The sequence below is a fragment of the Rhipicephalus microplus genome, chromosome 5, assembly GCF_043290135.1.
Source record: "Rhipicephalus microplus isolate Deutch F79 chromosome 5, USDA_Rmic, whole genome shotgun sequence".
NCBI lineage: Eukaryota > Metazoa > Arthropoda > Arachnida > Ixodida > Ixodidae > Rhipicephalus > Rhipicephalus microplus.
The window spans coordinates 57,189,820-57,203,600 of record NC_134704.1 but is presented as its reverse complement, the minus strand read 5'-3'; the positions used below and the strand labels follow the sequence as shown (position 1 = coordinate 57,203,600).

The 13,781-nt window shown below is 45.2% G+C and overlaps 1 long non-coding RNA gene across 1 annotated transcript; it reads right to left on the bottom strand.

Annotated features, from left to right (window-relative positions):
• Positions 1 to 9,588: 9,588 nt before the first annotated feature.
• LOC142817265 (uncharacterized) lies at positions 9,589 to 10,997 on the bottom strand. The gene is made up of 3 exons (XR_012895140.1): positions 10,912 to 10,997; positions 10,621 to 10,782; positions 9,589 to 9,825 (listed from the first exon to the last, which is right to left on the bottom strand). It is a non-coding gene; the product is annotated as an uncharacterized LOC142817265 (long non-coding RNA).
• Positions 10,998 to 13,781: the final 2,784 nt, after the last annotated feature.

Genomic DNA, 13,781 nt, shown 5'->3' with positions numbered 1-13,781 from the left:
AGAGTCAGAAAATGCTGCCGATCGGTAGTAGAGGCTCCCGACAATACATGAGCCAAATATTATAGCACAGGATGTGGCCTGGAATTCAAAATAAATTATCGAAATCACCAAAAATGGTTTTCTCTTCTCTCGAAAAATGACAAAAGACGCTCAAAAATCACTCGTAGAAGGCCCATATATCACCCATTGGCTGATTTGAACATGGTACACTTGGTTGTTACAGAGATCGCCACGGGAGGCCGCTACTTGTCCGCACGTGCACGTGCGGTCACACTAAAGAAGCCACGCATTCGAGAAAAAATAAATGCTGCTCAAGGTCACGAGGTGTGCGTGACGTTTTTCTATGATCCTGCCATTTCTCCCTGTTTAGCATCCAGTGCTTTCGTCGGAACGAGAGAACAGAAAATGTAATTGCAGCATGCTACATATCTTTGTAACTCCTCTCGCACTGAACGGATTCTTAACTTTTTTGTGCCGTTGAATTCGTGAGGCAATAAGCTCATCCAGGGAACTTGTTGCATGGTCACTTGAAAGAGTGTTTCAGGGCCTCTTTAAAAGTGGTGATGGGAGACTCGCGCCGTCGTCCGGGAACCGCACATGCACTGATGTTTTCGATGTGACGCAGCTTAACGTCGTGTCCAATCCGGTTCGTGGCGTGACCACCCTTACTGCGAATGCATGTCCGCTACCCCTTCTCTCCTCTCCTACGCTACCTCCTCTCTTTCCTCGCAACACCGACGCAGAAAGTAGGGAGTTTTAGTGCTGGGTACGCATTCTCTTGGGGCGTTGCGGGCTTGGGAGCACGCGGCGTTGCGTGCCCAACCCATACTTAACCAGGATGCCTTTTAGTTGGCGCCACGGTGGCACGCACGCAAACGCAAGCCGCACAAAGCTCACACGTGCTCGCAGAGCCATAGCGTCTTGTCGCGTAAGTATTATTTAAGTATTTTTATGATTTAAAATGTTAAATTAAACATACGTAGTGATCAGTACACTTTTTTATTGTGTACAGTAATCTGGTTCACAAAAAAGTGAAAAATATAAGGTTACTGTAACGACAGTGTCGACATCTTGTGACACTTCGTGCTACTGAAGTCGTGAACATGTTAGCTTACGCGTAATGTTTTTGAGGTGAAAATGAATAAAAAGGTTACTCATTTGTAATATTGTCGCTGCGCAGTTTTTGCACCAGATGTACAATGCACAATGTTTCTGCAATAACAAAGTTGTGGTTGTCTGTTTCATTATGGCCGCGCTAGATGGCGCCACCTATTCAGCTGGTCAGGGGCTGGCATATGCTTATTAGTTTCTATGTTCCAGGCCATTCTAGCTTTGGAAATCTGGCCTAAACTGTGTAATCGCTATAAGTGCTCGCACTTTGGCTTATTTTAACTCGACGGCTAGAGTATCCGCAGTGCGGATACCGTGAGTTCTTGCGAAGGTGGACCGCGCGGACGCATGGCCCAAGCGATCTTGCGACGCATCTGTTTGGGGTTTTGCGCGTGCGCAATACCGCCGCCCCAACGTCTGGCGTACGCAAGCCGCTTGGGTACCCAGCACTAAAACTCCCTAGTGTCTGCTTACCGGTTCTCGCAACCCCTCTCTCTCTCCTCCAGGCATTGCGCCCCGCGGTGATTACAACGGAATTGCGCATGCACAACTTCTCTCTCTCTCCTGTCCTTCTCTGCCCCCGTCCCTCGCATGTCAACGCAGGCCGCGTCTTCTAGCGATTGAAAAAAAACCGACAGCAATGAGTAGCGTGCTGCTTAACGGGGCTACTCATCATAGATATCTTGGAGGCGATGCAAGTGGCGGCTGGAGCTCGTAGGGTAGCCGCAGAGCGTGCATGCCCGTAGGAGTCGGTGCTGAGCGTGCGAGGCCAAAGATGCCAGCGTCGTGCGGACCGTGACAAGAAGGATCGCGACGTAGAGGCGGCATGTAAGCGGTGGCAAGAGAATCTCGAAACCGAGTGGGTGCAGGAAGTGGTCGTCAAGCGCTGACCTGGCTGTATACGTCCCTTCCAGCCAGATCGCGCCACGCTCTCGATTCAGAGTCGAAGCAGTTTGAAGCGCTTGAAGTCAGAGTTTGACAATCCGAAAGAACCAACCAAAGGTAGCCCGTAGCCCGTGGCCTCGAATTCTACCAACCTAACACGTGGACACTTTTCAGGGTGCTCCAGAGCACTTGCAAATTCTCAACCGATTAGGTCATTATTCTACGCACATCCAGAAGACACATTGGCGAATAGACATGATGTTTGGAGCAGTATGTGCTGTGCGCCCAGCACATACCACTCCCGAAACCAAGACGCTTATGCACTTCGTGACGCTTGGCTACAATAAAAAGCACAATACGTGCGATTGTATGTTGAGAACAAACGTTTACAATCCAACGAGCACTTCTCTAATCATTACTAGGGAAGCCGAACATACACCTACCCAGTGCTTGATTGATATGTGGGGTTTAACGTCCCAAAACCACCATTTGATTATGAGAGACGCCGTAGTGGAGGGCTCCGGAAATTTTGACCACCTGGGGTTCTTTAACGTGCACCCAAATCTGAGCACACGGGCCTACAACATTTCCGCCTCCATCGGAAATGCAGCCGCCGCAGCCGGGATTCGAACCCGCGACCTGCGGGTCAGCAGCCGAGTACCTTAGCCACTAGACCACCGCGGCGGGGCCACCTACCCAGTGCTGAAAACTTTAGTACACGATTAGACAGCTATGACTTTAAAGCGAAATTATACTTGCTTGGAGCAGATGCAAAACCAGAAATGAGCTTGCCCATTGGTTTATTAAGCTCTGGAAGGAACGCGAACGGTGCAAAGATGTTAGAGGATTCATCATTACATTTCGTTTGGATGGACACTTTGCGGGCCAACCGAACACAAATCATCTAACACAAGGAATGTGAATGTGAAAGTCTGCACCACGAGCGCATACCCACGCTCGCGACGATGAGACATTGCAGAGAATACAGCCTTCATTCGAAGATTACTGGTATCATCTACGAGAACCCTTTTACTCTGAACCAGACTATTGCTCCATTACACGACAATAACAGCAAGTAGAATGAAATATACTGTCAAAGAATTGTTAAAAAAGGAACGTGAGAAGGTAACCCACCTTGTCAACGATATCAGCGACTCTTCTGGTCTTAGGTGTGGAGTTTATGTCCAAGTGATCACAAGCCATACCATCCCGCTCATTGAGTCGGGGAGTATTTCCGCCCAGCATTACTGGACAATAGCAACTAGTGGAAGGGTCCAAGATGGCATTGGCGTAACCAGAGGGTGGCACACCGGTGCCGTGCTTCCCCCCTTCCTTCCCCCCCAAAAAATTCTGCCTAAGCTCCGACTAAATGGTTCACTCAGCTCAGTTTGGCACGGTACAGAGAATCGGAAGAAAAACCCACTACTGGGATGAAATGTACGTATGACCTTCCAAATTTTCTTTTTCATTTTTTTTTTTGCAGACACATCACTCCATAACGCTGAGTGTCCCCATAAAGCTGAGCAACCTGCAAAAACTCGGTGTCGCGGCTTTGCTTTACGCAATTGTTTATCGAAGTCGACGAATGCCAGCAGCCATTGCGGAAACCTCAACATAATCAAATGATCACAGCAAGGGATCTTACTCGTCTAGTCAGATCACATGTGGAAGTTATTGACAGGAAAACTCGAACACAAATGATTTTGAAGGAGATAGACTCTTCAAGGACAAACCCAGCATAAAGACTTTATGACGGTCCAACGAAAGATTTTTATCTCATCAAGTTGAAATGTCATGCTCAATCACGCATAGGTTCGATGAAATTTACGAAAGCTTGAAGCGCTGCGAACAGTTCACCGCTGTTGCGTCGGGTAATATGCCTATTAACTGAAGGAATCAACCCAGTGCTCGTCCAGAAGTTTAGTACTAGTGCCCAAAGATAGTTTCAAGGCCTAATGCGAGTGTTTTCTAGACAATACTGCGGTGTCGGCCTGCCAAGCCAAAAGACGGCAAGTTCATACGAATACCAGCAGGGAAATTTAACGACAAACGGCCCGCATTTATCATGCGAGGGAGTATTCGAAAAAAAAATATAGCCCTGCGCACACTATAGCACTTACATTATTCACGTCTATCGAGGTCTCAGTTTGTTAGATGGCATGCGACTAGAGTGATTTACTCGAAGCTTGGGAACATCCTTATCCAAGAGCGGAAGCCTGATTGCGCAGAGTCATAATTATCAGCATGATTGCGAGTTGACTGTTTGGTAGAATTTCATCATGGAATATCTGGCATCACAAACACGTTACATGCGGACAAGTTTATGTTTCTTCCTGCCTGTATTTAACCCTGTTGCACTGTCAGTATTCTCCGACAATAAATGCGAAGCAATTCTTCAAGTATTGTAGATCTATCTATCTATCTATCTATCTATCTATCTATCTATCTATCTATCTATCTATCTATCTATCTATCTATCTATCTATCTATCTATCTATCTATCTATCTATCTATCTATCTATCTATCTATCTATCGCTAGCAAGCTATAGCCGTTTACGTCTGGGTGCTTTTGCGATCACCGCGTTAAGTTGGGGTAAACCACAATTAGTGTGATATCAAGAGATAGCTTCAGAAATATAACTGGGTGGTCATGTAATGAATGCTGTGACGATCCCGCCACGTGTGTCATCAAACCTGTTCCACAAGGAACGTGTGGCACATGCCTGTATTGTTATACAAGTATGTGCCAGAGGTGACGAACAATTTACATTTACCGAGAAACCGCGAGAACATGCGGTGGTAATTTAAATGCGAGAATGTTATGAAAAACTTACGTCGGCAACCCTGACCAGACGTATGCAAAGAATGAATATCAGGCTCCCAGCAGGAATATGCTGCGTGGCAATGGAAAATTTCACAAAAGAACCACTTCAGGTTCCGAAACTGCTTTGGAAAAAGACCTACAGCACACGTGATGTTGGTGAAGTATAAATTGTTGTTTCATTGGTGGGTATCAAATTTTATAAACATTATAGGCCGTGCGCGTTGCACACATCTTATTGTATATGGTGCTCACAATTATCGCCAGTTATTGAACGTTTTGAAAAGGGGCTTTTCCACATAATTAGTCTTTATGCAGTGTGGCACGCTTCACAGAAGAACACGTAGTGATGAGGGGGATTGGTTAGGGCCGTTCCACGCGCTACCCGCACAGCCGCAACGCACGCGCCGGGACCCCTGCTTCACGCAAGCGGAGGACAAATAAGCCAATTGGCGACGCTCTTTCACCCTCCCCTTAGGTGTGGCAGGTGTGCCTCCACGTGCGTTGCGGCTGTATGGCCCTTGGTCGGCTTATGACGACGTTTCATGTAACACCATAAATGGTGAAAGGCAAATGGGAAGGGCATCGCAGCTAGATAGAAGGCGTGGGAAAATATTGTGGAGGCGAGCAAGGGGAGTTCTCTAGTCTTCTTCGCTGGCCATTCGGAGCGTCGAGCCCGGTTGTAATTTGCGACGAAAAGAGCAACTGATGGTGAAGTAGAAGACAAGTATTCGAGCAAAACGACAATAATGGTAGGTAGCCGTAAGTCATTAGCATTTCTGACGATCAGCAACTCATAGCCACAAAAAATTAATATACGCTATATACGGCATATATCTGTACACGCTGGTGTTAATGCGCGTACAGTGCGCGCTTGCGCTCAGCTATGCGTATGTCGCACGGGTGTGTTGGCAAGCAGTGTCAAAATGGGGCATTGTGGTGGCTCATTAGCAAACATGGTAACATGTGACTACAGATCGATTCGCTAGAATCTTAAATTGTGGAGTACAGCTTTGCATGAATTAACCCTAATAGTTGTGAGGGCAGTGACCGCGAGTTCTCGCTAAGCTAACGTTGCCAATTCATCACTGTGCAACGATCGCACATGCACGCTTATGAGGTGTTAGACACAGTATGTATAGCTTTGCTCAAGTACCTGGAAAACTGAAGGTTCCTATGTAAACTGTTTTGTGTTAAATAATCAAGTGTGGACCACTACCTTGCATCGCTCTTGCTGCTACCGTACACCCGTTACATCCACATTTTTTTCGAAACTTACCAGTGACGGTCTTTCACGGGTTTGTTGCATGTGCCAAGCCGTTCCGCTAACAAAGCAAATGGTACCTATGCCCGATGACCGTTTGTACGTTTCAACTATGATGAGCACCTTCGTTCTCCTGAAAGATTGAGAAAGTGGTCAGCTAATGCGAGGTTTTCGCATTTTGTGTATTGGGCAGCTGCGACGCAATAGAATGCGCTCGCGTATACAAAAAGCGCTTACAAATTTATGACATTGATATCTTCTTAACAAAATAAGTTTTATCTGAGTTGCACGTCAGTGTCGATCGCGGCTTCCTACACGATCTGGCGCAGATAAGACTTCCACTGCCTGCACGTGCTTCTTCTAAGATTAAGCGAGGTTCGGTAGCAATAATATTTGATTAGATGTAGCGACATCAGGTTTCCATATTATTTCTTTTCGCCTATTTTTACTGTTTAGAAAGTCTGTCTAGGTTTTTAAGCTGCAAACAAAAAGTAGTTTGCCTTACTTCACGCAGTAGTCGGCAAAGTGTTATTAGATATGTGTTCATTCAAAATAATTCCTTGTTACGTTTGTACAGGTGTTGTCATATGCTTTGTTTTTTTTGTAAATATTGTTTTCTACCTTATGTGATCATCTATTGTACATTTTTGGTGCAAGAATTTTCCGCTGTCACTTGTTGCCATGTAACTGGTCTTCCAGACCTTAGTCAAGCTGTTTCAATAGAGCTTTTAGCAGAGGAGACCATCCAGAATGTAATGTTCTTGTTTTATTCTGGAAATAAACAGACAAAAAAGAAAAAAAGCATGCGTTATCATAGACTGTGCCGGCATACTTACTCTGGTAAGAAATACCTGGTACACTTTTTTTATTATTTATTAAATAGGCTATTACTAATTGTGGTGTTCTTGTTTTTGTTTTTTATCAGTTCAGAGTGCGCATACTAATATAGCGTATTTTGAGGGTACAAATTCAGCTTTGTGTTGCTTAAATTTTGGACGTATTAGCTTTTTATCAAAAAACAGCTAAGCGTTATTTTGTGCTGCCTTTCCTTCGGGGCAAACTAACTTCATTGTTTGGTCATATATACTTTGATAAAATCTCCACGTTTATTTTTTACTAATCATCCTTTTTGCAGAACTCACATCATATAGTCCCGACGCTTTCAGTTATTGATGCCCATTCAGAAGGGCCAGGTGGTCAAAATTTCCGGAGCCCTCCACTACGGCGTCTCTCATAATCATATGGTGATTTTGGGACGTTAAACCCCACAAATCAATCAACCATTCAGAAGGGTTGTTACTCCTGGGTGCAATACCAACGAAGTACTGTAGTTTGATGCTCTTATAGCTGTCTGCATGCTCTTTGAGCACTTGAATATTAGGTGTAATGGGTTTAAGTGTTGAGATAAACAATGACAGATCAGAAAAACGCATTTAAGCACAAACATTAGTCTGAGAAAATGGATATTAAAAAACCTAACAGTGATTATCACTGGCGTTTTACATACCTCGAAAAACCTTTTGTTTACCCTCTTGAATGTTCCCGTCGAGTCCAGGTGTACAGTGCCAAAATATGTAACGTGGATGGCTAAGTATGACTTCTGGAAGTGCATATCACCCACGACTGATACTTTTGATTCTGTTATATGAACAGAATATGCACGCGTCAGTAGCACCCCAGAATATTTATGCTGCACTTCTTTCAGAGCAAATAAGGTGTCTAAACTGGCAACCGCAACGGTTTACGGAAAACGTGAGTGCGTGGCCACGAGCCTCTTCGGGATATTTCCGCTACGTAAGTTGCTATCGACAGCTTCGCTCAACACGCATCTCTCCTTTAATCGGCGGCCTCGCTGTTTTCCCACCGGGCCGGAATATTTTACCCCTGTCGCTTTTACGCTATATAAGCGCGCTTCGGCAGCCATAGCTTCGTGCTTCTCCTTCTGGAGCAGTCATGAGCACAAATCTTATCAGTAGCAATTTTTCGTACAAAGTTATATGTACATAATCGTGTATACTGTCTCATAGACACCATTGTAGCTTTCATTCTATAATCATAGTAGACACGTGACCCTCATATCGCTGATGAGTGTTCGTGTCAAAACAGTGAACAATGCGCTGCGTGGCCGCGCTGAGCCATTTCAGGCGCATCGTATCTCTTGCCCCCCTTTACACACTCACCGTAACAGCCCCACCGCTGTGTTCTGGTGGCTAAAGTACTCGGCTACTGACCCGGAGGTTGCGCGATGGAATTTCAGCGGTGGCGGCTCCATTTTCGAGAGAGACGAAAATGCTTTAGGCCCGTTTGCTCAGTATTGCGAGCGCGTTAAAGAACCCTATAAGTGGTCGAAATTTTCGAAGCCATTCACTACGGCGTGTTAAGGTCCCCATATATTAAGGTCCCTATATATATAAAGGTAGCGACAACTACACGCGCGCCCTCTGGAGGGGTCCAAGGAGCAGCGCTAGCAGACGACGCTCCACTCGCTCGCGTGCATTTTGTGGACGGCTGAAACCGCTCTCAGTGCGCGTTTGAACCGGTTAATTATTGCCCTTTGTGGCGTAAGCTGCCCAGGAAACTTCAAGCAGTAGGGACAACGACTAACGATCCCGGGGCGCGTGAAGCTTTGCAATAAAACGTTCGTACTTTCGAAGCATCTCATTCTATTGAACGCTGTTTCACAGCGGTAGTCATACGGCGCTTTTTTACGGTAGTTTGCACGATCTGAAATTCAGCTTACATTGAAGTAGAGACGATATTTGGGTCAACTGAAAGTGCTTGTTTTATAGTTCAAAAATATCGGGGGTTGTGAGCCTACTGAAACTTTCGAAAACATCATTGCGCACTGATTGCTTCTAGTGGTGCGCAGCGAATTACGTGCGCTCTTATCGCGTTTTTCAGTGCTCGGCAGTATTCCCGCGGTCTTTTAACGCTAACCGAATTATTTGTATACACAATACTCTAAGAGCTTTATTTCGGATAAAGGATTTCGCTGCATCTGACAATTATCAGTAAGCAGATTCAGTGGCGTGGCCAGAGGGTGTCACAGCGGGCCCATTTCCCCCCCTTCCTCCATTTTTTTCGATAGCATACAGAGCACAAAATGACAGTCGGTCACATGTGCCTGCCTGGCCCCCACTTCAGATCGAGGAAGTTCCCCCCCCCCCCCCCTAGAAAAAATTATTTCTGGTATGCCCCTGACCAGATTACCTTCTAAGATCGGGGAAATAGAGAATGCTTACTAGTGTCTACGAAGCGCCGCATTTAATTTCTTTTTTTTTAAATTACATTTATTCTAAGCTGTCCCCTTTCTACTATCCGCACCACCTCCACTCCCCATGTACATAACATTTGTAAGCCCCACAGATATGAGGTTATGTTTACAATATTATCCACTGCATTTACAAATTAATTTGTGATGTATCTGCACCTGTAGGATTTGAAACCATAGCCATAAAAGCTGAGTGAGGTGGTTTGTGTGCACATGCCAGATAATAAAGGAACGTGTATTTGAAAATATACTTTTATTGCATGAATGCAGAACACACTTTTTATTTGAAAGACTGTCAAAATGACTGCTGCACAAGCCCGCAGAAAGAGCAAATAGTCATGTTGACTAGAGTAGATCACAGCATTTTGTTTCGGCCGATGAGTAAAGATGCTCGGCGTGGCATACGGCTTCAGTTTCTTCTGGCCAGAGCTTTGTAGGATTAATGGCTCAAATTCTTCAACATCAAAGTGGTCCTGTAAAAAAATATGCAAAGTGCTTAGACAAACAAGCCTGAATCGACCTCGTGCAGAGCCCCGCTGCAAAACACAGCAAGGCGTGGCAAAACAAAATAAATAATAAATACCAAGAACGGACCTTTTATTGTAAGTTTCAAGTTTTAAAGCCACCCGAAAAAGATCTGAGAATAACAGCCGCCTCTGTGTGGTTTGGGCACATGGTAATAGCATCATGAATACCTTGAATTGACGGAATAAAAGCAGCCTCTGGCACATTGACACATTTACATCTATGCTCACGTGATCTGGGAAACCTTGCATGAACAGGAAAACTGCAATAAGTTCACTTATACATTCTGTCGCATCTAAACATTATAAAAGGATGCCCACACCTGAAAAATAACTTTATGTGACACGCCCTGATGTGTAATGCACAAACGAAAGGCTGTTTTAAGCAGACGGGTCAAAGCAACTAAATGGCAAGGGGCACTCTGCATTGCTCTAGGCTTTCCTATTTAGTGTTCAGCCAACACATTAGTCGTTTACCCTTGACAAAGCTCACATTATGATGACATAAACAAACGCAATTGTATTTGGGTCTCGAGCTATTCACTGTGAGAAATACAAGACGTGAAACGTAAATAACTATAATGCGCAAATCAGCCACATCAAGAACGCCAAAATAAGAACAGCGTTGTTGAGATAATGCCCATGAAACAGTATATACACGAACAAAGGCACGCCACCGAGGCACATGGCTGACTGAAATCTACGACAGTGTTTACATTTTATAAAAACCACGAAGTCACTTACCTCGCATAGCCGGGTATTTTCAGTGGGCACGAAATCCTTGCACCCGATTCTGTGGAGCCATATCTTCCGTCTGCTGATGTTATCATCACCGCAAGGAATAGAAAAGAACTTCTTTCCATCCCTCGTACAGTTGCGGCAACCGTAGGCACAGCAGCCCGGCTGCTAGCGTGTAATGTTGCAAACGTTGAATAAAAACACGTAATTCCCGCGTCCATTCAAGGGAAAGGTAAATAAGCACTTCTACGTTGCAAAAACAATGCACCAGAGGCGCAAGAAATGTTTTTTACTTACCGAAACGTCCAATTCCACGCTCGGAAATGCAAACAACCACGCGATCCGCATGCACAGTGAACGACTGCTGTACCCTTAGGGCGGGGCGCGAAGGAGAAAAAGTCACGTGTCGCCAACCGGCCAATCGCGCGGCGAGGCGGCTGGATCAAGACCTTTCGCTACTTTTCGTAAATAGATGGACTTTACGGCGTGTCTCCCAATTATATGGTGATGTTGGGACGTTAAACCCCACATATCTTTCTGTACAACCGTAACATCTTACCTGGTGATGCGGCCGTCGTCCCGGTCTTCGTCTCGGGGGGTGTTGCGGCGGTTGTCGCCTCAGGTGCGTCTGCACGAGTAGACGTTTCTGTCTACTATGTGGTGAAATTCGCCAGTGAAGAAGTTATGCATTATTCACTTGTGTTACCAGGCTATTTCAAGGCTAAGTATTTGTATCTATTTTGTGTGCACTCAAACTGCACCGTCGAACTGTACAAGCCCAGTGTACTCGAATTCGGTCGTCGCATTAGCCCGCTTTACACTGGCGCTTCAGGTTACACAAAATTAAAATTAAACAATTAGCGTTACATTTAGTTTACCAAACGTACGCAGTCAATGCAACTTTACTAGGTTAGGAATGACAAGGCCAAGTAATTGTTTTTCATAGTGTACAGTGTACATACTATGTAAATAACTCCTTCTGGCTATAGTGTGCATTGCAGTATGTAGTGCAGCCTTGGTGATCCCATGCTCTTGTACCGCAAAAATACTATACGGGTGAGCTAAGACCCGGCCCACTTGTGGTTTCCCCTTTGCTTTTGATTCGACTTATAGCAGTAGCTTTTAGATATGTTGCTTGTCTCATGAAGAAAAATTCTTATACACTGTACGCGACACATGTTCAGAAAGCGTTACTGTATTGCGCATACTTTTAACGCCCTTAAGCTGCTGTTGCTATTGATGAGGTTAACGAGGAGTCGCTGTCATATCATTCGCTAAATGTCATTTGCTTTTTTTTCCACTCAGTAGTGAGCGATTTACACGAGCCAGAGAAAGGCTTTATTGTTTGTCATTCACGTATCCGTGGAAGAAAAATGTACGTAGTTGCGCTTGTTCCCGTAAACACCGTTCAGCCACATCCGGTTACATTTTAATGACACGCTCCCCAAGGGACTGTCTCTATACACCTTGCCTGACACCGATCGAATTGTTAGTCCTGATGAAAATTAAACTGAATATAAAAGGGCAGAGCACACTAGTGGCATGGTGCGAATTTAGCTACAAAGTGGTCATAATTTTAGAGTAGTCAGCAGAAGATAATACGACAAGAACACTTCGAACATCACAAAAACCTGGAAATTTCGCCAGCACTCTTAAGCAGTGAAGCGGGAGCAGGAGAGCACCTTTAAAGCTAACATTGTATATAAAAGGGGTCAGAGCAGCTCAGTGTTACTCAGTCGGTAGAATTCTTACTGCTATCTGAACATTCTACCTTAAGCTGTAATATTCTAAAGAAAATTAGGGCGAAAAGGTCACTTACTTTTCATGACCGGCAGTTAACAAGAAGTCTCAAAGCCTGAAAAATGAAAAAAAAAATAAATGATAAACGTGAAAGAATAATAATGACCACTAGCTTCCAAACTTTTGCAGCGTTTCCCCTCATCCTACCCTACTCACCGGGGACGATCGTCCGGCTCCCTGTAGAACTATGAAAGAAAAGGATGTATGTTCTTAGAACAAGACATATATTGGAATTAGCAAAATATATGCACGGGATGTAACTTCAACGTCGGGAGGGAGTCTCACGTGAGTCTTCTCGTTATCAGTGGGCAGAATTGGCTGCCATATGGTATACGACACAGCGTTATATTTCAGACTGGCTAACCTTTTTTGCTTATTAAAGCCACACTGCGTGCACGCAACGAGGCCAACCCATACCGAATCGAAGGCCTGCGTACGCCATTCAGTCTAAGCAAACTAACCAAGTTTAACCTAATTCACTTTAACTCAAATATCCCTTGAGAAAATGGCTTTTTGATTATTACGTTCCTTATAGGCTAACAGTTTAGTGTGAGCAGTAATTGTATACAGTGTTAATTTCAACCGAATGGTACAGAAGCTTGTACAACATATGTTTGTACACGCACAGTTGTCCGCACGAACGCTCCGATGCGCGCCCGTAGCCAGGAAAGGTGGGGGTGTACAGGCCCGGGCTCTACCCCCCCCCCCCCAATATTCGGTTAAAAGGGTTGTTTCGCAAAGAAGAAATGATGAAATTACATGTTTTTCAAGGTCCTTAACACGTGGGCCTGTCTGTCTATGGGCCTGCTTTGATGCCTGACGTGTACTATAATTTGATGCTATGCGCGAAGCACTGGGCCCTTTGCCGAGATAAATACCATGGTACCCTTGGATAGTATTTCCTACAATGGAATACACCGGGTTTCTCCAACACGCACCTGTATTCGATCGACTCAAACTTGCAACTTCGTTTGCCATACGGGCTCCCACGATGCGCTGAAACTTTACTGTGTCGCATGAGGCTGGGCGTGGCATTTACGAATGCGTACTCTCGTCTCCTTGGAATGGCGAGCACTTCGGCATGCAACATCTGCGCCTGTGAGGAAACGCTCGAGCACATTCTATGTCATTGCCCAGCATACTAGTCTGAACGACGTATTATGAAAGCCAAGCTCCGTCAGCTGGATTCACGGCCGCTTACAGAAGAGAAGATCCTGGGACCTTGGCCGACGGTCTCCCATACACGCTGTTGCGAAAGACGGCGACGCCAACACGGTCCCGAAGGCGCCACTGCTTCCAACTCCGCCGGGAAGGTCACCAGCCGTTTGATAGCGTGTGTTTATCAGCTCGCGACTGCTTCTGCGCAG